The following is a 22393-nucleotide window of genomic DNA, read 5'->3' as shown; positions in this document are numbered from 1 at the left end:
GTGGCGCCGGATATACCGGACCGTGCAGGCGTACTGGCTCCTTTGAGCACTGAGCCTGCCCAACCTTACCTGGTTGCATGCTCCCCGTAGCCTGTCCAGTGCGGGGAGGTGGAATAACCCGCACTGGGCTGTGTTGGCGAACCGGGGACACCATGCGTAAGGCTGGTGCCATGTACACCGGCCCGAGGAGACGTACTGGAGGCCAGATATGTTGAGCCGGCTTCATGGCACTTGGCTCAATGCTCACTCTAGCCCGGCTAGTGCGGGGAAGTGGAATAACCCGCACCGGGCTATGAACACGTACAGGAGACACCATGCGCTCTACTGCGTAACACGGTGTCTGCCCGTACTCTCGCTCTCCACGGTAAGCCCGGGAAGTTGGCGCAGGTCTCCTACCTGACTTCGCCACACTACCCTTTAGCCCCCCCCCCCCCAAGAAATTTTTGGGTTGTACTTGCGGGCTTCCAGCCTTGCTTCCGTGCTGCCTCCTCATATCGTCGCCTCTCCGCTTTAGATGCCTCCAGCTCCGCCTTGGGACGGCGACACTCCTCTGGCTCTGCCCAGGGTCCTTCTCCGTCCAGAATCTCTTCCCATGTCCAATCCTCCTTGACCCACTGCTGCTGTCGTTGCTGTCCGTTAACCCGCTGCTTGATCTGGGTTTGGTGGGTGGTTCTGTAACGATCGTCGTCATATTCCTCCTCCTCGGATGAGGAGGAGCATGGATCAGACCAACACGCAGCGAGGTATGTGGACATAATGATTTATTAGACAAACGACGAAACACGAAATAACACTTTAGAAATCAAAATAACAAAACGAACTAAACAGACCTAAACTTACGAACTTACATGAAACGAAGAACACACGAACAGGAACAGACAAACCGAAACAGTCCCGTGTGGTAACATGTACTGACACGGAAGACAACCACCCACAACAAACAATGTGAAACAACCTACCTTAATATGACTCTCAATCAGAGGAAACGCCAAACACCTGCCTCTAATTGAGAGCCATACCAGGCAACCCATTAACCCAACATAGAAAACACATAACATAGACTACCCACCCAAACTCACGCCCTGACCAATTAAACACATACCAAACAACAGAAAACAGGTCAGGAACGTGACAGTCTCTACAACTGGAGTTGTGAGAGTGTGGACGTCTGCCTTCAGACTAATGGTACATGAAAACCCACAACACACAGGTAAGGCCCATCCATCCCTCTGCTCCACACATGGCCCTTCCTTCCTTCCTTCCTTCCTTCCTTCCTTCCTTCCTTCCTTCCTTCCTTCCTTCCTTCCTTCCTTCCTTCCTTCCTTCCTTCCTTCCTTCCTTCCTTCCTTCCTTCCTTCCTTCCTATGCTCAACCTCATTTTACGAAGCCCTCCACAGTGAAACCATTACAGCTAAGGTCTTTTGTCATATGACCTGGAACATTGTGCTCTTATATGTGCGTCACCTCATCCAATTCAAATAGGAATACATGCATGGGAACCAAAAAAACACAATCTGAAATACAGTATATAGGACAGGCACCCTGAGGCCAAGTGTGGTTCTGGTGCTGTCTGGGGATAAAACTCAACACCTCGGCCCAGAGTGACTGTTTTAGGGGGCTGAGAGCACTCCTCCCCTGGGGTGGCAGGGCAGGTCCAGACACAGGGTCTAATTAATCACAAGCTGGATTCAAGAGTAGAGAAGAATAGGAGCCAGCCAGGTCCCTTGCTATTACGCCCCGCCTGCCTGCAGACAGACGGAAAAACACTTATATTCTCTCCCTGAGACAAGCATGTCAGATCTGGAGCTTTCATTTCCCCTCCCCATGGAGTCATGAAAGGGACAAATGCATCGGAATCCAAGTGCGCAATCAGGATGCTCATCGGAATCTCATAAGGAAACAATAAGATAGATCAATTTCAGAGAGAGGGAGGGAGGGAAACAGTGACACCCTAGCTTGTTCAATCTGTACAGCAACATACTCCTTAGCTGGCTCTCGGGAGGGCTGTCAGACAAAATGAATCATGTTGCTTTGTCGGCACATTTTTCTGCCATTTGGGAGCTGTCAGCTGGGATGGGCTGTGTAAGTGATGAAGGAAGAGGAATGAAATAATGCAAGGGTTTGTGACGAAGAAACAGAGGGGGTAAGCATGTGATGAATACGAACATGAAAAGAAGCAGTATTAAAAAGAAGAAGATTTAAAAAAAAACATTATAACGCTTGTATTTTGCTTCAACTACCGCTGAGGCTCCTGCGTTAGGTCTATTGCCTTGCTCGCGTTGAGTCGAGTCGTGTGCAACACCGCCCAATACCCATGATGCTGTAGTGATTTAGACAGCAGTGCAGTGGTGTGCCAGTCTAGCCGCCGTATCAATTTCCTCCTATTGAGCCGAAGCTTGTGTTTGCACTCACATCATGACAAGTAGGAAGCAAGCATAGGGCTCGGGCCTTCGATTCATGTCAGGGTTGTAGTCTGCCAGACAGACACCTGGCTTAGCCCCTGGCTTGGGCTTATAGTGGTGAGCGGAACAACAGTAATGTGAAGGGAGAGTTAAAGATGGGATGGCTAATGTTACCCAGCAGCTGTCTGTTGGCCAGTAGGACATGTTAATACTAATCAGCACATAGAATGGTAATGAGTGTTCTACTGCCAACTCATAGAGCCACACCACTGCATCCACAAATAGAGACTGGACGGGGGGAGTGGACTTGAATAAGAATGTGATTGGAAACACAAACTTCCAAAGTGTTTAGAAACTCTGGACAACTATTTTATAGCTGAGGAGTGAGGTTACCAATACTACTCTGTTACACAGACATGGTGTTCTCTAAGCGAACAAATGCTCATCTATTTTTTTTTGCCAAAGTGTAAATGAGAATATAGTATACAGAATAAATTACAATATAATATCAAACCTGTTCATTCATATTGCGGAATCTATTTGGACATTACTCAATGACAAGATAAACACGGATTCAGATTAATTCATGAGAGATCCTCCACGCTTTACTAAAAATCTACCCAGTAGGTTTTTCTAACCAGGGATTTATCAACTCAAAGTGATAGATACAGTATGTACAATTTGTCTTGGAAAAACATTGCAGTAGGTGGGTTGAAGGAACAGAGAAGACAACGTACCACCTGGCTGTGCAATCTAAAATAAAGTTTCTCTTAATTTAATCATCATAAACAAATCACCACATATTTGATGGTATTAGCTCGTTCTTAATGAAGCTTAAGTTGGTAAATTGCAAACGTTCTTTCCCTGCTAATATCACAGTACATTAGACTGTCACCCAGGTACATGTGGTTGTCAGCCAAAGTAGCTGAAGTAATAGGGAGCATCCCAAATGCCACCAAATTCCCTATTTAGTGCACTGCTTTTGACCTTTTTTGCTTTTTTGCGTTACATTTGGAATAGGGTGCCAATTGGGGACCATCCATGGTTCTGGGTCTGTTGTCCCTGACCAAAGACCACATGCTAAATTACATTCAATATGCAGTATAGGCAGACTATAATGACCTAACACAAACAAAGTAAAAGTCCATCTGCTGATTTCTGCCAGAAGCAAAAATCCCATTAAGTCAGTACAAGCTCCATAGTGACCAATTCTATTGTCCTCATTTATATTTTCCTTGTTTACTAATGATCTGTGAACACACACACTGTCGATTTGAGTAACCAGTACTTTAGTAGTAAGAGTAGGAAAGAGAGACAAATCTCACAGAATTGGGGAATATGGGGGATATGGACATTGCAGCAGTGGACTTAGGGTTAGAAAGACTGTACCATATGGCACCATATTCCCTATATAGTGCACTTCTTTTGACCAGAGCCCTGGGCACTGGCCAAAAGGACTGCGTTTAGACAGGCAGCCCAATTCAGATTTTTTCGAGACTAATTGATCTTTCGACCAATCACAACAGATCTTTCCACATCAGATCTTTTTCATAGACGATCTGATTGGTCAAAAGACCTATTAGTGAAAAAAAGGTAACATTTGGACTGCCTGTATAAATGCAGCCAAGTAGGTGCACTACATAGGGAACAATGTGCCCTTTGACACGCATTCAATATTTAATTTCCATAAATATATTTGATATTATATATATATAGGAACATTTTTATTATATTCAAACACTTGAGACACAATTTCAAATGCACACACGGAACCAATTACACAGAGTTAAAAAATGACAAGTATAATTTCTCTGTGTTCAAGTCAACAACAACCAAAAAGGGGAATATTTATCTTTTTCTTTTTTTTTTTTTTTTTTTTTTTTTTTTTTTTGGGGTGGATCAGCTTAATATTGCGGAAAGAATGTTGCTTCCAATGTAATTGTCTGCATCATTTCCAATCCCCCATATTTTTTTGGGTAAATATATATATCCATACACGCATGCATACATATATACATATATACATACACATACCTATATAGACATACATACTTTTTTAAAGAATATACCTTTATTATTATTCCCCGCAACCCTACCACCGCTCCCCCAATTGGAGTAAACTAATAAACACTTCTGCTTTTACCTTCAATTTATACATCTTATACCTATTTTACAGACACAGACTACTTTATAATAGTTCTCTCTTGTTTGTTCTTAGTCCTTCCTCTATTTCTGTTGTCCATCCAATTTTATTTCCACTTGTAACTGTGCTATTTCACAAAAGCTCCGCACCTATACACATTTCACAGATCCCGTATGCCCTACATTGTTTATCTTGTTATTAGTCCCACCCTTCAGTTCCACTCAACCCTTCCCATCTATCTTCCAACATCATCCATTTCGGATTTTTATTTGCCATATATTTTTCAACTGTGCTGTGATGCTTCACAAAAGATTTGAACCTTCCTATTCTCATAGCTTCTACAGATTGTAAATTAAAAATAAACATTTTTGCTAAAATAATTATTATATTATTGATTGATTGACTATGGCTTTTCAAATCCCCCAGTATTGCTATCTGTAGCGTTAGTTCTAGGCAAATGTTGCAATTCTTCAGCCATTCCTGGACCTGTGACCAAAAACGAGCTACATATGGACAATACCAAAATAAATGATCTAATGACTCTGCCTCCTCACAACAGAATCTGCAGAGCTGGGAAGATTGTATACCCCATATATATAACATTCTATTAGTTGCAAGAATTTTGTACAGTAATTTAAATTGAAAAATTCGAAGTTTTGAATCCGGCGTTGTTTTGCGTATCAATTCATAAACCATGTGCCATGGAATGGGTACATCGAAAATCTCTTCCCAACTATTTTGCAATTTATATGGCACAGCTGTCAGTTTTTTGGTCCTTAAATGAAATTGGTATATGTTTTTATTTATCACACTTTTCTTTAACCATTTATGTTCTTTAATACAGGGCCGACATACAAGTTCCTTACTTTTTTCCCCTTCTACTTGCCTCTTCCATTTTTGTGGTAATGCTGCAATTAATTGGTTGTAATTTTGGGTAGAGCAGACATTTCCATATGTCTGTGTTAGCTGCATGTGTGACATAACTCCACCAGTCCTATTTATGATATCATTCACAAAAATTATACCTTTTTTAAACATTTCTTCGATAAATACAGTTTTTTTATCAATTACTATATTTGAATTTAACCACAATATTTGTTGTACTATTTGTTCCGTCCTTTCAGGTGGATTAAACTGAAATTGCAACCAACTTTCTAAGGCTTGTTTAAAAAATAAGGATATTTTGGAGATTATTTCCTTTTCAAACAACCGAAAGTGAGCAGGTGTAATCTGAATAAAGGGAAAAAGGCCCTTCTTGAACATAGGATGAGACATTCGTACCAATTTACTAGAGAACCAGTTTGGATTTAAGTATAACTTTTGTATGACTGATGCCTTTAGTGAGAGGTCTAATGCTTTAATATTTAATAATTTCTGCCCTCCGAATTCATATTCGTTATATAAATAGGCCCTTTTAATTTTATCTGGCTTGCCGTTCCAAATAAAATGGAATATTTTTTGTTCATATAATTTAAAAAGCAGGTCACTAGGTGTAGGCAAAACCATAAGCAAATAGGTAAACTGTGATATGACTAAAGAGTTAATCAGGGTGATTTTTCCACAAATAGACAAGTATTTTCCTTTCCATGGTAGCAAGATCTTATCTATTTTTGCTAACTTTCTATAAAAATTTATTGGAGTGAGATCATTTCTTTCTTTTGGGATTTTTATACCGAGTATGTCCACATCTCCGTCAGACCATTTAATTGGTAAACTACATGGCAATATAAAATGTGTATTTTTTAGTGATCCAATACGTAATATGGTACATTTATCATAATTTGGTTTTAATCCAGAGAGGATAGCAAAGGTATCTAGATCCTCTATGAGGCCGTGGAGAGACTCTAGTTGTGGTTTTAAAAGAAAACATGAATCATCAGCGTACAATGACACCTTAGTTTTTAAGCCACGGATTTCTAATCCATTAATATTAATGTTTGATCTAATTTTAACAGCTAACATTTCGATGGCAATAATAAATAGATATGCCGATAGTGGACAACCTTGTTTTACTCCTCTAGATAGTTTAAAACTTTCTGAGATGTAGCCATTATTTACTATTTTACACCTAGGGTTACTATACATAATTTTAACCCATTTTATAAGAGATTCCCCAAAATTGAAATATTCTAGGCATTTATATATAAACTCCAGTCGTACTTTATCAAAAGCCTTTTCAAAATCAGCTATGAAAACCAGACCTGGTGTCCCCGATATTTCATAGTGTTCTATTGTTTCCAGTACTTGCCTTATATTATCTCCAATGTATCGTCCATGTAAAAAACCTGTCTGATTAGGATGAATAATATCTGACAAAACTTTTTTTATTCTATGCGCCAAGCATTTTGCTAGGATTTTTGCATCACAACACTGAAGTGTAAGAGGTCTCCAATTTTTTAATTGGACTGGATCTTTATATATACCACTTGGGTCCTGTTTCAGTAATAACGATATCAGACCTTCTTGTTGCGTGTCTGATAATCTACCATTTATATAGGAGTGGTTAAAACAAGCTAATAATGGTCCTTTGAGTATATCAAAAAAAGTTTTGTATACTTCCACTGGTATGCCATCCAGCCCTGGAGTTTTCCCATCCTTAAAGGCCCCAATTGCATTAAGCAGTTCCTCCTCTGTAATTTGGCCTTCACATGAGTCTTTCTGTACAGATGTTAATTTTACATTATTAATAGGAAAAAAATCCATACAATTAGTTTCAGTTAGTGGAGATGGAGGAGCCTGAAACGAAAACATATTCTTAAAGTACTTTACTTCCTCTTTCAAAATATCATTTGGTGAATCATGCGTGACTCCATCATTTGTAACAAGTTTTAATACATTTTTTTTGGTAGCATTTCTATATTGAAGATTGAAAAAGAATTTGGTGCATTTTTCCCCATATTCCATCCAGTTCGCTTTATTTTTATAATATATTACACTGGATCTTTCTTGAATAAGTTCCTCCATTTCTTTTTGTTTTTCCTCTAACTTATTCTGTGCCTCTATGGTACTGTTTTTATTGCTATCTAACTGTACTGTTAGTCCTTCAATTTCCTTTGTTAATATGGACTCTTTTGATCTAAATTCCCTTTGTTTTATAGATGAGTACTGAATTGCATGGCCTCTAAAGGCACACTTAAAAGTGTCCCATACAATAAGGGGATCTGCTGTACCTATGTTATGTCTGAAAAAGTCAGTTATAAAATCTTCTGTCCTAGTTCTAAACAATTTATCATCTAGTAGACTTTGATTAAATTTCCAATATCCTCGCCCACGTGGAAATTCTGTAAGAGAAATATATATGCCAATTATGTGATGATCCGACCGCATTCTGTCCCCTATCAACACTTTTTTAACTTTTGGTGCCAGAGAGAATGGTATAAGAAAGTAGTCAATACGACTAGCTTGATTCAGCCTCCGCCATGTATATCTCACTAAATCAGGGTATTTAAGTCTCCATATATCCACTAATTCCAATATATCCATGACATTCATGATTTCCTTAAGTGCCTGAGGGTGATAGTTTGTAGTGTGATTTCCTTTCCGGTCTATAGAGGTATTTAAGACCGTATTAAAATCTCCCACTATAATAATAGAGTCTAGTGTTGCTTGTAGAGTTGATAAATTCTTATATATATTTTCAAAGAAGCTTGGATCATCATTATTCGGACCGTATAGGTTAACAAGCCATATTTGTTTATTGTCCAATAACATATTTAAAATAATCCATCTACCTTGAGGATCTGTTTGGACAATTTGCACATTTGGATCAAAATTATTGTTAATTAAAACCATCACCCCTTTTGAATTTCTTTGCCCATGGGAGAAATATATTTTGCCCCCCCAGTTCTTTTTCCACAAAACTTCATCTAAAACTGTTGAATGGGTTTCCTGTAAACAATAGATATTATAATCCTTCTCTTTTAGCCAGGTAAATACTGATCGTCTTTTCTTATTATCTGCTAAGCCATTACAATTGTAACTGGCTATACTTATTTCACCACTTACCATAATGAGACACACCTTTCATTCTTTTAATCAGAATATATTTTTGTAAACGTACTATTAAAAAGTAACATAATGATTGAGTGTCTATATAGTTGTACCATGATATTTGCATTTCTACTAAGTAAACCTCCAATTGGTCCCTACTATTCCACCCGCTAAAAGGCCTCATCTCGAGATGGCTTGTCATCCCAATGCCCGGTAGACCACCCTCGACCCCCTGTATCCCATAGCCCTGAACCGACTGGGATCCATTCTTTGAAAAGAGCATACAGTGCCATTTACCGAATTGAAGAAGATCAATTACCATATGCATTTCCATTGCCCTCACCTCGATTTGTATTATATATATCTGTGGATCATCCTCTATTGTCCCTAACATCTTTTACTTCTTCCTTCGCAACAGTTGTGGGATACACACATACACCCACACACACTCAGCCCTTACCCCCACACAACCATAAGCTCACTTTCTCAACAATTGCACCATCCCAGAGCCCAACTCAAGATGGGTCATGATTTACAAATGCACTTGCAGTTGCAGCTGCATGAGAAGGCCTGCAAGACCGCACAAAAAATTAGCAAAAATTGAGAGATTTATTTACCATTGTCATATCCTAGATAATGGAGGTCAAATGTACACCTTATTCCTGAAACACCCACAATACGGCCACCCGTCATGACCATGTCCCCACGCATCTCCATGCAGTCCGACTTTGATTTTGTGCCGCCAGGGCCACAATAATATACCCCCTCTCTGAATGTCCGAGTGTGACCCCCTCCCCATGGGTTACTGCAGCTAGTGTTGCCAGCACTGCCACTACCTGGGTGGGGGCACCCCACCGGAATCCCCACCGGCTAGGTACAAGGTCGTCATGGTTCTCATTAGCAGCTTTGAGAATTTCCTTGTATATTATGCTCTCCCTTTATGGGGCTTTGGCTTTGCAGGACCAACCCTGCCAAGCAGGCTCAGAATCTTGAGGGGGCAGTGCTGCTCTTGGTCTCTGACCTCATTTTAGCTGCATACAGACCGCTTACAGCGGGCACATATAACAGTTAGGGACTTCTCCTTAGTATCTGGGTCATTCAGGTGGGTGTCTAGGGTATAGTGCCATGGACCGTACCATTAAAATAGGATAATAAATAATTAGATATAATTTATAAAAAAAATTAAAAAAAATGTAGTTCTCCATGATAGGACAATAAATAAATAAGACGTATAATTCATTATAAAAGTATATCCATCATCTTAACAACATTGAAAGCCCTCTCATACCCGGCTCACAGCAATACATTGGCTCTGGGATATGCAACCATTTCATTACTCACTCACTCAACTTTCCAAACATAACAAATAAAATAAAAAATAAACACAAACCATACCATCCACACATACTGTGCCTTCTGTTTACTTAGTTTTTATCTTCACTATGTTGAATTAGTGCTTGTGTGTTCAATTAGTTATATGTGAAGATTTATAGAAAAGCTATATTTTTTATTGTATTGTTACAATCAGTAACCGGGCTTGAATTGTGTTTATTTCCCTCGTCTATGAGAACTTTGTAATTTTTAAAATAACCATGGAGTAGTCTTTGTGTCTCTGAACAACTGGTTATCAATATATAGTTTATCAACGACGAGAGCTACTCGTTTCGCTTTTAATCTATTTTCTTTGAAAATTGGATACAGAACTTTGCGCCGTTCTGCAATTTCCTTCGGAAACTGATCATTCATGCCAATTTTGGTCCCAGCAAGTCTTTTACCCAGGCTTTTAACCATTATTTTATCTTTAAATGAAGCAAATTTGGCAACGATTGGGCGTTCGTACCTCTGCCCTCTCTGTCCGAAGCGGTGAACGCGTTCAAGTTGGATTTTGTCGATAACTTCGCGTGGAATCTGAAGCGCTGTAAGGAGGAACTCTCTAACTATAGATTCAGGAACTTCTCCTTCTTTTTCTTGGATACCTGTAAGTACCAAATTCTCTCTCATGGATCTAGTTTGTATGTCCAGTAAGGTTTCTTTCAGAACGGTGTTCTCCTTTTTAATTCCATTCATTTCGGTTTCAATCTTATTGACTGTCCCTTTTAGCGCGTGTGTTTGCTTCTCCAATGTCGCAGCTTTTTCATCACTCATCTCTAGGCTTGCCTTCAACTCTTTTATATCCTTACTAACTAATTCAAGTATACCCAGTTTGTCATTTATTGATTTTAACAGATCGGTTTCGACCTTTACCATTCCCGGTGGTGAGAATATTAAATCATCAGTGTCTGTAGAAGAGTCACGTTTTCGTTTTGTAATCGGTTCCCCTGTCTTACTCTCCGTCATGTTTGGTTGTTGCCTGTTTTCGTAATATTTGTCGATAAATGTCTCTAGTTTTAGGATTTGTTTTGTGTTATTGTCCAGATTGAAGGTTATCACTCACCAGATTAAGTAGTGCTAATATTTTAGTCTAATTTAGCAGATATTTCGAATATTATGTTTTATCTTGAGGTGCTCTACATAAATCCCTTCAGTCCGCCATTACCCTTACGTTACCTTTACGTCATACGTCAGCATTCTAACCTCATTCTAACCTTTTTCATAGACGATCTGATTGGTCAAAAGACCTATTAGTGAAAAAAAGGTAACATTTGGACTGCCTGTATAAATGCAGCCAAGTAGGTGCACTACATAGGGAACAATGTGCCCTTTGACACGCATTCAATATTTAATTTCCATAAATATATTTGATATTATATATATATAGGAACATTTTTATTATATTCAAACACTTGAGACACAATTTCAAATGCACACACGGAACCAATTACACAGAGTTAAAAAATGACAAGTATAATTTCTCTGTGTTCAAGTCAACAACAACCAAAAAGGGGAATATTTATCTTTGATAACATAACAAGAGATAAACTGGGGTTTCTTTGTAGATGTGGGAACAAAGCACCAATTTAGAACAAATTCTTGTGACTTCAAAGCCATGTTAACTCAGTCCACAGGGAAGCCGTATGGCTCCTATCAAAGATTATCAAACTGATTTGATGTCGTTTGATGTGTGAGAGAAAGAGAGAGAGAGGGAGAGAGAAATAGACAGAGAAGAGAAAAGTTTCTTCATTAAAAATAGACGGCAATCTGATTCTGTCATTGCTTCTCTCTGTCACTATATGGCTGTGTTTACACAGGCAGCACAATTCTGATAATTTTTTCACTAATTGGTCAGCTATGAAAAATATTGGTCTAGTCCTATTAGTGGGAAAAAATATCACAATTGGGAAGCCTGTGTAAACCCAGCCTATTATACCGAGGGAGAGATGTAAGCATTTCGAAAAGGTGATAAACACCAATTAATTTCAGGCAATTAAGTGCAAGAGGAAAAAAACTCCTTTCAATACTGTTCAATGGGGGAAATCTTCATCAGCAATGACTACAAGTGAAGGTAACTTAACTACACTGAACAAAAATATAAACGCAACATGTAAAATGTCGGTCCCATGTTTCATGAGCTGAAATAAAATGTCCCAGACATTTTTTTCATACGCACAAAAAGCTTATTTGTCAAAAATGTGCACAATTTGTTCACATCCCTGTTAATAATCAGCATTTCTCATTTGCCAAGATAATCCACCCACCTGACAGGTGTTGAATATTAAGATTTTTATTAAACAGCGTGATCATTTAACAGGTGTACCTTGTTGTGGGGACAATAAAAGGCCACTCTAAAAATGTGCAGTTGTCTGGGACAACACAATGTCACAGATGTCTCAAGTTTTGAGGTAGCGTGCAATTGGCATGCTGACTGCTGGAATGTCCACCAGAGCTGTTGAGAATTGCCAGAGAATTGAATGTTAATTTCACTACCATAAGCTGCCTCCAACGTTGTTTTAGAGAATTTGGCAGTAAGTCCAACCGGCCATACAACCACAGACCATGTGTAACCACGCCAGCCCAGGACCTCCACGAGTCCGAGGAAAAAAGGGCCTTTTATAAACATTTCATCTGACATATCAGCTGAATTTTTTTTAATACCACACAAATTACGGAAATTACAGGCGAACATATTTCTCCAATGTCAATGTGTATCTTCTTTGCAACGAAATTTGTCCCTGTTCGCAAATAATGAAATATGAGACTTCTTTAGGAGTCTGAGCATGGTACTTTCAAAACTTAGACCTACCTTTCCACCCCAGACAGAGTAGGCCTACTGACGCAGAAAAAGGTAAGCTTTAACTGCTGGCTACTCTTCTTCTGTAGCTTAGCCCAATGAGTGAAGGTCTCAAGTGTTTCCCTGTCTGGGTTTAAACATCTTCTATTGTACAGAAAGTGAATAGCTTAATCAATTGATAGTGACAGGATTAGATTTCTTTGCAAGCAAAGTCTATTTTTTGTCTCCTTGGCTATAGAAGGTTTTAGCTCAGCCTCTGAATGTGAAAGAAATTAAACAATGATATCTCCATATGCATCGCGTCTTTCCCAGGTATATTACAACTTCTTTCTAAAATAAAGCATTGCGGACCAAAGAGCAATTATACCAAAACATTAGGAATATTGAATTGCACCCCCTTTTGCTCTCAGAACAGCCTTCATTTGTCACTGCGTGGACTCTGCGATCTGTCGACTTCAATGCTTAAAGCTGGCTTTATGTTCTTTGGGTGGTGGGCCATTCTTGATACACCCGGGAAACTGTTGAGCGTGAAAAACACAGCAGCGTTGCAGTTCTTGACAAGAACTGGTGCGCCTGGAACCTACTACCATACCCCGTTCAAAGGTACTTAAATATTTTGTCTTTCCCATTCACCCTCTGAATGACACACATACACAATCCATGTCTCAATTGTCTCAAGGCTTAAAAAATCTTCTTTATCCTGTCTCCTCCCCTTTATCTACACTGATTGAAGTGGATTTAACAAGTGACATCAATAAGGGATCACAGCTTTCACCTGGATTCACCTGGTCAGTCTGTCATGAAAGAGCAGGTGTTCTTACAATGTTTTGTACACAGTGTATATTTATAGAATAACTATCTTCAAAGTAATGACTCGGGACGTCGGGTTTGATATGAAAGCTTCTTTTAGTAATAATTCTTGATCACGTTACATTTAACAACTTTAGATTCTACAGAGCAATGCCAGTAAGATGCTAGCGCAAAGGAACCATCAATCACCTGTTAATTGCACTTAACTAGCGCGTTCTCTCTACTTCCTGTCGCAAGGCATTCTGGAACTTGCAGTCAAAAGCGTAATTCAATACTAACCAATACAATTACATATGTAAATAACTGTAAAGAAATATCTTTAGATACAGCTCAATGAATTAACTTAAACATTAACTCTGTAACACATTAAAGTTACAACAATATTCAAGTATATATTAGGCTGTCAATGAGTATGGCTAAGCTATTCTTCATAGTGCCAGTGAATTGAAATTTAACATCGCCAAATGCATCAGTTTAATTAGGCCTAAATGTGCAAGAAAAAGTACTGTGCCTATAGCTTATTTAATAAAACCCTATCTGTCGGTTGATGTCCTATGTCAGGGTTCTCCAACCCTATTCCTGGAGCGTTACCTTTCTACAGGTTTTCGCTCCAACCCCAGTTGTAATTAATCGGAGTCATTTGATCAACCAGCTAATTATTGAATCAGATGCGCTAGATTAGGTTAGGAAAACCTACAGCGTGTTAGCTCTCCACAAACAGGGTTGAAGAGCCCTGTCCTAGGCAACAGATCGCAAGCAGGGCATCCCCGCTAAACTTTTTGTAAATAGCAAGTTCACTTTGTCATCCATAAACACGTCTCAAGTGCAAATATGGTTCAGCAGCTAAAATCAACAGATTGGGGGGCATTGCTATTAGGAAGGAAGTCTACCATGGATCGCTAAAATAATGATTATGATCACACTTCATCAATTTCAATATTATGGGGACACCTACAGTACCAGTCAAAACTTTGGACACACCTACTCATTCAAGTTTTTATTTATTTAAATTTTTTCAACTTTTTTCTACACTGTAGAATAACAGTGAAGACATATGGAATCATGTAGTAACCAAAAAAGTGTTAAACAAATCAAAATATATTTTAGATTTTAGATTCTTCAAAGTAGCCACCCTTTGCCTTGATGACAGCTTTGTACACTTTTGGCATTCTCTCAACCAGCTTCAACTGGATTATTTTTCCAACATTCTTGAAGGAGTTCCCGCATTTGCTGAGCACTTGTTGGCGGCTTTTCCTTCACTCTGTGGTCCAACTCATCCCAAACCATCTCGATTGGGTTGAGGTGGGGTGATTGTGGAGGCCAGGTAATCCATCACTCTCCTTCTTGGTCAAATAGCCTTTACACATTCTGGAGGTATGTTTGGTTATTGTCCTGTTGAAAAACAAATGATAGTCCCACTAAACGCAAACCAGATGAGATGGCTTATTGCTGCAGAATGCTGTGGTAGTCATGCTGGTTAAGTGTACCTTGCATTCTAAATAAATCACTGACAGTGTCACCAGCAAAGCACCCCCACACATCACACCTCCTCCTCCATGCTTCACGGTGGGAACCACACATGCTGAAATCATCCGTTCACATACTCTGCGTCTCACAAAGACAGTTGCGGTTGGAACCAAAAGGACAGATTTCCACCGGTCTAATGTCCATGGCTCATGTTTCTTGGCCCAAGCAAGTCTCTTCTTATTATTGGTGTCCTTTAGTAGTGGTTTCTTTGCATAAATTCGACCATGAAGGCCTGATTCACCTAGACTCCTCTGAACAGATGTTGAGATGTGTCTGTTACTTGAACTCTGTGAAGCATTTATTTGGGCTGCAATTTCTGAGGCTGGTAACTCTAATGAACTTATCCTCTGCAGCAGTGGTAACTCTGGGTCTTCCTTTCCTATGGCGGACCTCATGAGAGCCAGTTTCATCATAGCGCTTGATGATTTTTGCGACTGCACTTGAAGAAACTTTAAAAGTTCTTGACATGTCCTGAATTGACTGACCTTCATGTCTTAAAGTAATGACGGACTGTCGTTTCTCTTTGCTTATTTAAGCTGTTATTGCCATAATATGGACTTGGTCTTTTACCATAGAGGGTAAAATATATGGATATCGTTTTCTGTATACCACCCCTACTTTGTCACTACACAACTGATTGGCTCAAACTCAAAAATAAATTCCACAAATGAACTTTAACCAAGGCACACCTGTTAATTGAAATGCATTCCAGGTGACTACCTCATGAAGCTGGTTGAGATAATGCCAAGAGTGTGCAAAGCTGTCATGAAGGCAAAGGATGGCTACTTTGAAGAATCTAAAATCTAAAATAGATTTTGATATGTTTAACACTTGTATGTTTACTGCATGATTCCATATGTGTTATTTCATAGTTTTGATGTCTTCACTGTTATTCTACAATGCAGAAAATAGTACAAATAAATAAAAACCCTTGAATGAGTACTGTAGGTGTGTATACATTTGGCAGCCAAGCACTTTGGCATGTCTAGCCTATTATCGTCTAGACATGACGTTGAAATATCTACATGCCTAGAATAAAATCCTCCAGGCTTCCGTCATAGGAGTCAAAAATGAAGAATATATATATTTTTTTACCTTTATTTAACTATGCAAGTCAGTTAAGAAAAAAATTATATTTACAGTGACGGCCTACACCGGCCAAACCCAGACGACGCTGGGGCAAATGTGCGCCGCCCTATGGGATTCCCAATCACGGCCTGTTGTGATACAGCCTGGAATCGAACCAGGGTGTCTGTAGTGACGCCTCAAGCACTGAGATGCAGTGCCTTAGACCGCTGCACCACTCGGGAGTCAAAACGATGAAATGTCAAAACTATGAAATAACACATATGGAATCATGCAGCAACCATTAAAGGGTTAAACAAATCAAAATATATTTTATATATGCTATATATGCATTTGAGTCCATCCAGGTGTTGTGTGTGTTTGGCTGATTGCAGCAGTATGTAAGAAAATGTGTAATGACTTAGTCCATGAGACAACACATGCTTGAGGTGTATGATTGAATAAAAATATAATTGTTTTTGTCACATGCTTTGCAAACCACAGGTGTAGACTAACAGTGCAATGCCTACTCCCCCCCCCCCCCCCCCCAAAAGAGAAACAGTAGAAAAAAAATAACAATAATAACACAAGGAATAAATAGAAAAATGTTAACACAAAGAATAAATAGAAAATGAGTAACAATAACAAGGCTATATACACGGGGTACCAGCACCGTCAATGTGCAGGGGTAGAATGTAATTGAGGTAGATATGTATATTTTGGTAGGGATAAAGTGGAGACAAGGCAACAGGATAGATAATAAACAGTAACAGCAGCGTATGTGATGTAAACTTGATATTTAAGGGAAATGCAACTCACATAAGGCATGATTTTGCTATCTGCCTTTAATACTTTTTATGGTATAAATAATTAATTATGACGAGAGACAGAGACAGAGAGAGAGAGAGAGAGAGAGAGAGATATACTGTATATGCAGGGCAGAAATATGTTAATATCCACCAATAATAACAACTAGCAATTGTGTTTTGGAAACAGCTCAAATACAGTGACCCCCTCTCATATATTTACCAAGCTCTGCATATGCCAAGAGCTGAGCAAAGAAAAGACTCCCAGCATCCAGCTGGTCCTGGGGTTGAGTTTACAAACCTGTGCTACTAACACACTGTAACTTCAGGACCAGAACAAATTACAACAGTCAAAACAAAATTAAATCACCTATTACGAAACAAAAAGCACAAACAAAATGCAGTGCTATCTGACCCTAAATTGACAGTATACCATGGCAAACTGTTTGATAATAATTACTGATCAAAACCTTAGAAAAACCTTGACAAAGTACAGACTTAGTGAGACTTAGCACAGCTTTGCCATTGAGAAGGGTAGACACGGGAAAACCTGGCTCCCTGTAGAGGACAGAGCTGCATTTCCTAACAAAATAACAAAATGTAAGTAATTAGAGCATTTTGTTTCCCCAAATTTGAAATCATTATTGAAGGTTTCCAAGACCTGGTGGGGTACTGTAGGACACAGAGAACTGTGGGTTGGCAGCGCACTACATTGCTGCCTGACATAAAATGTAGGACAGTGTCTGACAGACCAACCAACCTGCACACATCCTCATGTTATTTACCTATTTACTTGTATTTTTGTTGTTGATATTGTTCACGAATCATTCCATTTTGAAATTTAAATTGGAATTGAATTGAGAGGAAGACAGAGAGAGAGAGGGGGGGGGGGGGGGGGGGAGAACTGCTGGAATTCAATCATTGAATTGCCACTATCTGCCATTATTGAATTCCAGCCTAAGTATGAAAGCATCCTACAGTATGGTTGTATCCCAAATGGCACCTTATTTCCTTTATAGTGCGCTACTTTTGACCAGGGCTCATTGCCATTTGGGACACATGCTTCATTTCCTGGGGTCAGAGTCTGGAATGATTTAATCCTGGACATATCCCGTTCCTCTGATTCGTTCCCATTAGTATGTGTGTCAGGGAGATCATTCTCCTAGCTGTCTAGTCGTCCAGAGGCCTGCCGATTTGAACACTCCAGAACTGCATTAAAACCTCCTCTCCCCTCCTCCATATATTTCATTCCTTCATTCTCCATCTATTTACATGAGAGGTGTAATGAGAAATGATGATCACCATCTCTGCTCTGCAGTCACAGAGATCTCCTCTGTGCCTGGGAAATCATTTCCCTCTATGTGTGTTAATACTAAGCGGCCCCTAATGAAGTAAGGATTTATATGGATATACAGTACTATTATCTTACTGGTTCCCTGGTCTTAGATTTAGAGGAAGACATCTTCATCTAACATTTACTTCAAAACTATGAACCAAATTAAATGCAAAGCCTCTTTGTTTGGAGAAAACAAAAGACTTTTCTGAAATCACTTTTTTCATGCCCAGAAACGATAGTGGTTTTGCTGTCTCACAGTCTCACAATATTTACAGCTGAGCTGAAAGCTACCTGAGAATACAGGGTATGTACCAAATGGCACCCTATGTCCCCTTAGGGTATTGGTCAAAATAGTGCACTACATTTTACACTGACATCAACGCTCTTATCCTTAACGACTCACAAGTGCAATGTGGGTTAAGTGCCTTGCTCAAGGTCTCATTGACATATTTTTGACAGTCGGCTCGGGGATTCAAACCAGTGACCTTTCGGTTACTGGCCCAACGCTCTTATCTGCTAGGCTACCTGCCAACCTTTTTAGGGAATAGGGTTCTATTTGTAACACAGCTATGAAAGGAGGAAGAGATCCAGTTATCAGTGGAAGTACGTCCCTTTGATGCCTTCATCACTTCCTGCCTCTGCTGGGATTTTTTTTCACGGGCATCCCTCATCCCTCTCTTGCCACAATTTATAGTGTGGCTTTCTCTCTCTCGTTTTTCTCACTTTGTCAATATTTTATTATTCTCTTCCTTTGCTCTCCCTCCATTCATCTTCACTTCAGACACAGGCTTGCACCAGAGGGGGTCCTTAACAAAGGAAAGCAATCCGGAGTGAGGGAAGGGGAGTGCGGAAGAGTGGAGAGGATTATCTCTACAGAGAGACGACTGGAAATAAAAAGACTGGAAAGACTGATCATATCCTTTTATTTCACTATATAAAGGGAAATACTATAAAACATATGGGTAAAAGTAATGCAAATATCTCCCAGGGATAAAGACAGAGTAATATATAGAATCAATTATAACAGGAGGAGTCTCAATGGTCTCAACGGGTACAGCAGTTTTCAAACACGTTTACTGTAAACTGGGCTCTTTGTGAAAGTACACATTTACACGTTGCTTTTAGAGACAATAGGCTATTTACAAGACAACAAAACAGCATCTGAAAACCACAACTCCCCAGCAAAAATAAAGAATTTAACCATATGTGATTAAAACACCACCAATTTGGAGCAAATGGTCCTTCGAGCCGGATATGAACCAACGACTGAAATATGTTCATCGTATTGAGATGCCACTGATAAACTGTCTCATGGTTGGGGGCCCCCAGATAGCATATGAACATGTCTGAAGCAATCGCAAAATGTGTAGAATAGCAGGAAATTAGCTGTAACGGTAGACTTTGGGCGCAAAAAAACAGTCCAACTCCTCCATTTTCTCATTTTTGAAACAGAAAGGGTGTGTGTCTTTGGTGGTTAATCGATGTGTCATTCTGGTCATGCGTGTCACGACCGACGCAACATTTTTTTTTTAGCTAAGCTAGCCACTTGTAGCTAGACAGTAACTCAGTATGTTTTGACATCATATCACAGGATTTGTTTTTGGAAGGAAGCTTTAGAGATTGGTAAGAAATTGCACTTCTGTAGCCAAATATGTTATTCATTAAAAAAAATGTATGCATTAAATGACCTGGTATAAATGGTATATTGATCAGTTATACAGTTTAAAGCCATTATTTTTGCGTTATTGCCAAAAGTCGACCTTTAAAATAACTGTCCAATGTTTCCAGATTTCTATAAAGATGAAATGTGGATCTCTGTATGTTTGTACGTTCATTCGTACGTACGTTTGTACATCCGTACATAGGTTCATATGTTCGTACGAAACTTGGGTGAATGATGTGTCTTGCCATAGAGATCCATCATTTCCAAAATTCCACTGATTATCCCAAAGGGGGACGCTGTATCATTCGTGGGGGACTACATGTTTACTGTTGCCTTTTTTTAAACATAGTTAGTGATAAACCCAGCAGTCATACGATACAGAACTTCTCTCTGTCTCAAGACTGATTGGAGAGGTCTTTTGGAGGGCTCTGTTCTTTTTCTTATAAAACTTGCGCATTTTCTCGCTGCACCATGGCAAAATGTCCTTCCACTTATACTGTTTTCAAAATACCCCTCCATATACTCCTCAAAAAGGTATAATAAGTCATGTCAAACTGTCTAGAATTGCAGGAAATGTGTCTAGAATTGCAGGAAATGTGTTTTAAAATGTTATTGTTTTTAAATCTGGGGAAGGACCCCCCCCCCCCAATATCTTCACCACAATTTTGCTTTGATTGAGTGATTGTGTGCAGTTTCATTACACACTGATAACCAGGGAGACTAAGGAAGGAGAGGGGATGAGCGGTAACATACATTAAAGTTACTTTAACGCTGTGCTGTGTGTGTGTCAGCATCAGTGTGTGTGTATGTGTCAGTGTTAGTGTGTGTCTCGGTGTCACTGTGTGTGTTTGCGTGCGTGTCTCTGTGTGTGTGTGTGCATGCATCCTGTCACTGTGTTGTGACAGAATAAGATGTGTGGAATGGGCTGTGCAATCAGCAGGCCATCCACCCAAGCTATTTCCTTCCTCCCGGGCTCCCTCTGCCACGGTCCAGTAAATTGACCCAGTGATGCCTGGTTAGACAGGCCGCTGCTGCTGCTCCCACTGCATTACCCACAGCTCACAAATAAGTAACTTACTACAGCTGCACTGCAGAGAGACCAGAGACCCATTTCTCTGTGCCTTGTGTTACCTCATCATCACCCCTCCCAAAATACTTCCTACCAGCATCTCTATGCATATGCTGCTTCTCAAATGGCACCCTATTACCTATATAGTGCCTTACTTTTGACCAGAGCCCGATTGGCCCCATAGGATCTGGTTAAAAGTAGTGCACTATATAGAGAATAGGGTGTGATTTGGGACACATATTTCCTCATCACAACCACTTCCAAAAGACCTCATCGGCCCATAGATTTAGTCACATGCAGGTGTATCTGTCTTGTGCCCATAGCACTTGAGTTGAAATCACACATTACTGCAGCTCATCTTTACATTACACTCGGCATTGCAAAAGCCACTCATCACCACCATCATCATCCGCGGTACCACCATCACACGTGGCAAAAGCATATTTTTCAAGTCAGAAATGATCATGCAGAGTACATACAGATGGTGTATGGTGAATGAATGGGGAGAAAGGCAGTGGTTGTCGTGGCTCTTTTCATGTGGAGTTTAGTACACACCCTCAGGGGTACACTGCTATGACGCATTTAACTGACTCCACACAGTTCATACACAGGGCAGGAGAGAGAGACAGAGAGAGAGAGACTCATTGATAGTCAATGGGATATCATAAGACAAAAACACACTGATAGACAGACACAGCATACATGCGTTATTGAAATCAGCTCTGGATCCGATTTTATCACATTCAAGCGAGAGATGCCATCTGTCTGATAACAATTATCTCCACAAACAAACCAATAGACAAGTTTAAATCAAATATATAATGGCCCCCACCAGATTGAACTGACCTACCAAGCCCTCCTGTTTAAATGGTACCTTCTGCTGTCTTTACTCTTAGAAAAAAAGGTGCTAAGTAGACCATGTAGGGTTCTTCAGTTTGTCCGCAACCCTTTTTGTCAGGTTCTTCATAGAACCCCCTGTAAATGGTTCTACCTAGAACTCTCTATGAACACTCTTTGGAGGGTTCTTCTTCTATGAATGGTTCCACCAGCCTTATTAGCCTTTAAAATCATATTATTTATGGCATATATTACAAAGCCTTTCTTTGACGGCGTAGTTATACCCTAACATAGTGTTGTCAGGATACTCGTGGTTTACAGGCCACATCAGGCCTGCAAGTCACATTATGCTGGCTTGCAAAGTGATGTTCAATTCCTATTGGAATCCAGACAGTTAGGATTTTTTTTATCACCCACAACCTGCGTTCATAATGACTGCCAGGGTAGGGAGATGGAACACTGAGACTAGCTCAATCATCTAAACTGGAACAACCATCTCAGTTAAACTACTAACAGATTTGATTAGTTTATATAAATGTATGCCATTTTTCTTTGTGTAGCATAACATGTATGAATC

The sequence above is a fragment of the Salvelinus namaycush genome, chromosome 15 (assembly GCF_016432855.1).
Source record: "Salvelinus namaycush isolate Seneca chromosome 15, SaNama_1.0, whole genome shotgun sequence".
Classification (NCBI taxonomy): Eukaryota; Metazoa; Chordata; class Actinopteri; order Salmoniformes; family Salmonidae; genus Salvelinus; species Salvelinus namaycush.
The sequence above is the reverse complement of the archived record's forward strand: the minus strand, read 5'-3'. Positions refer to the sequence as shown.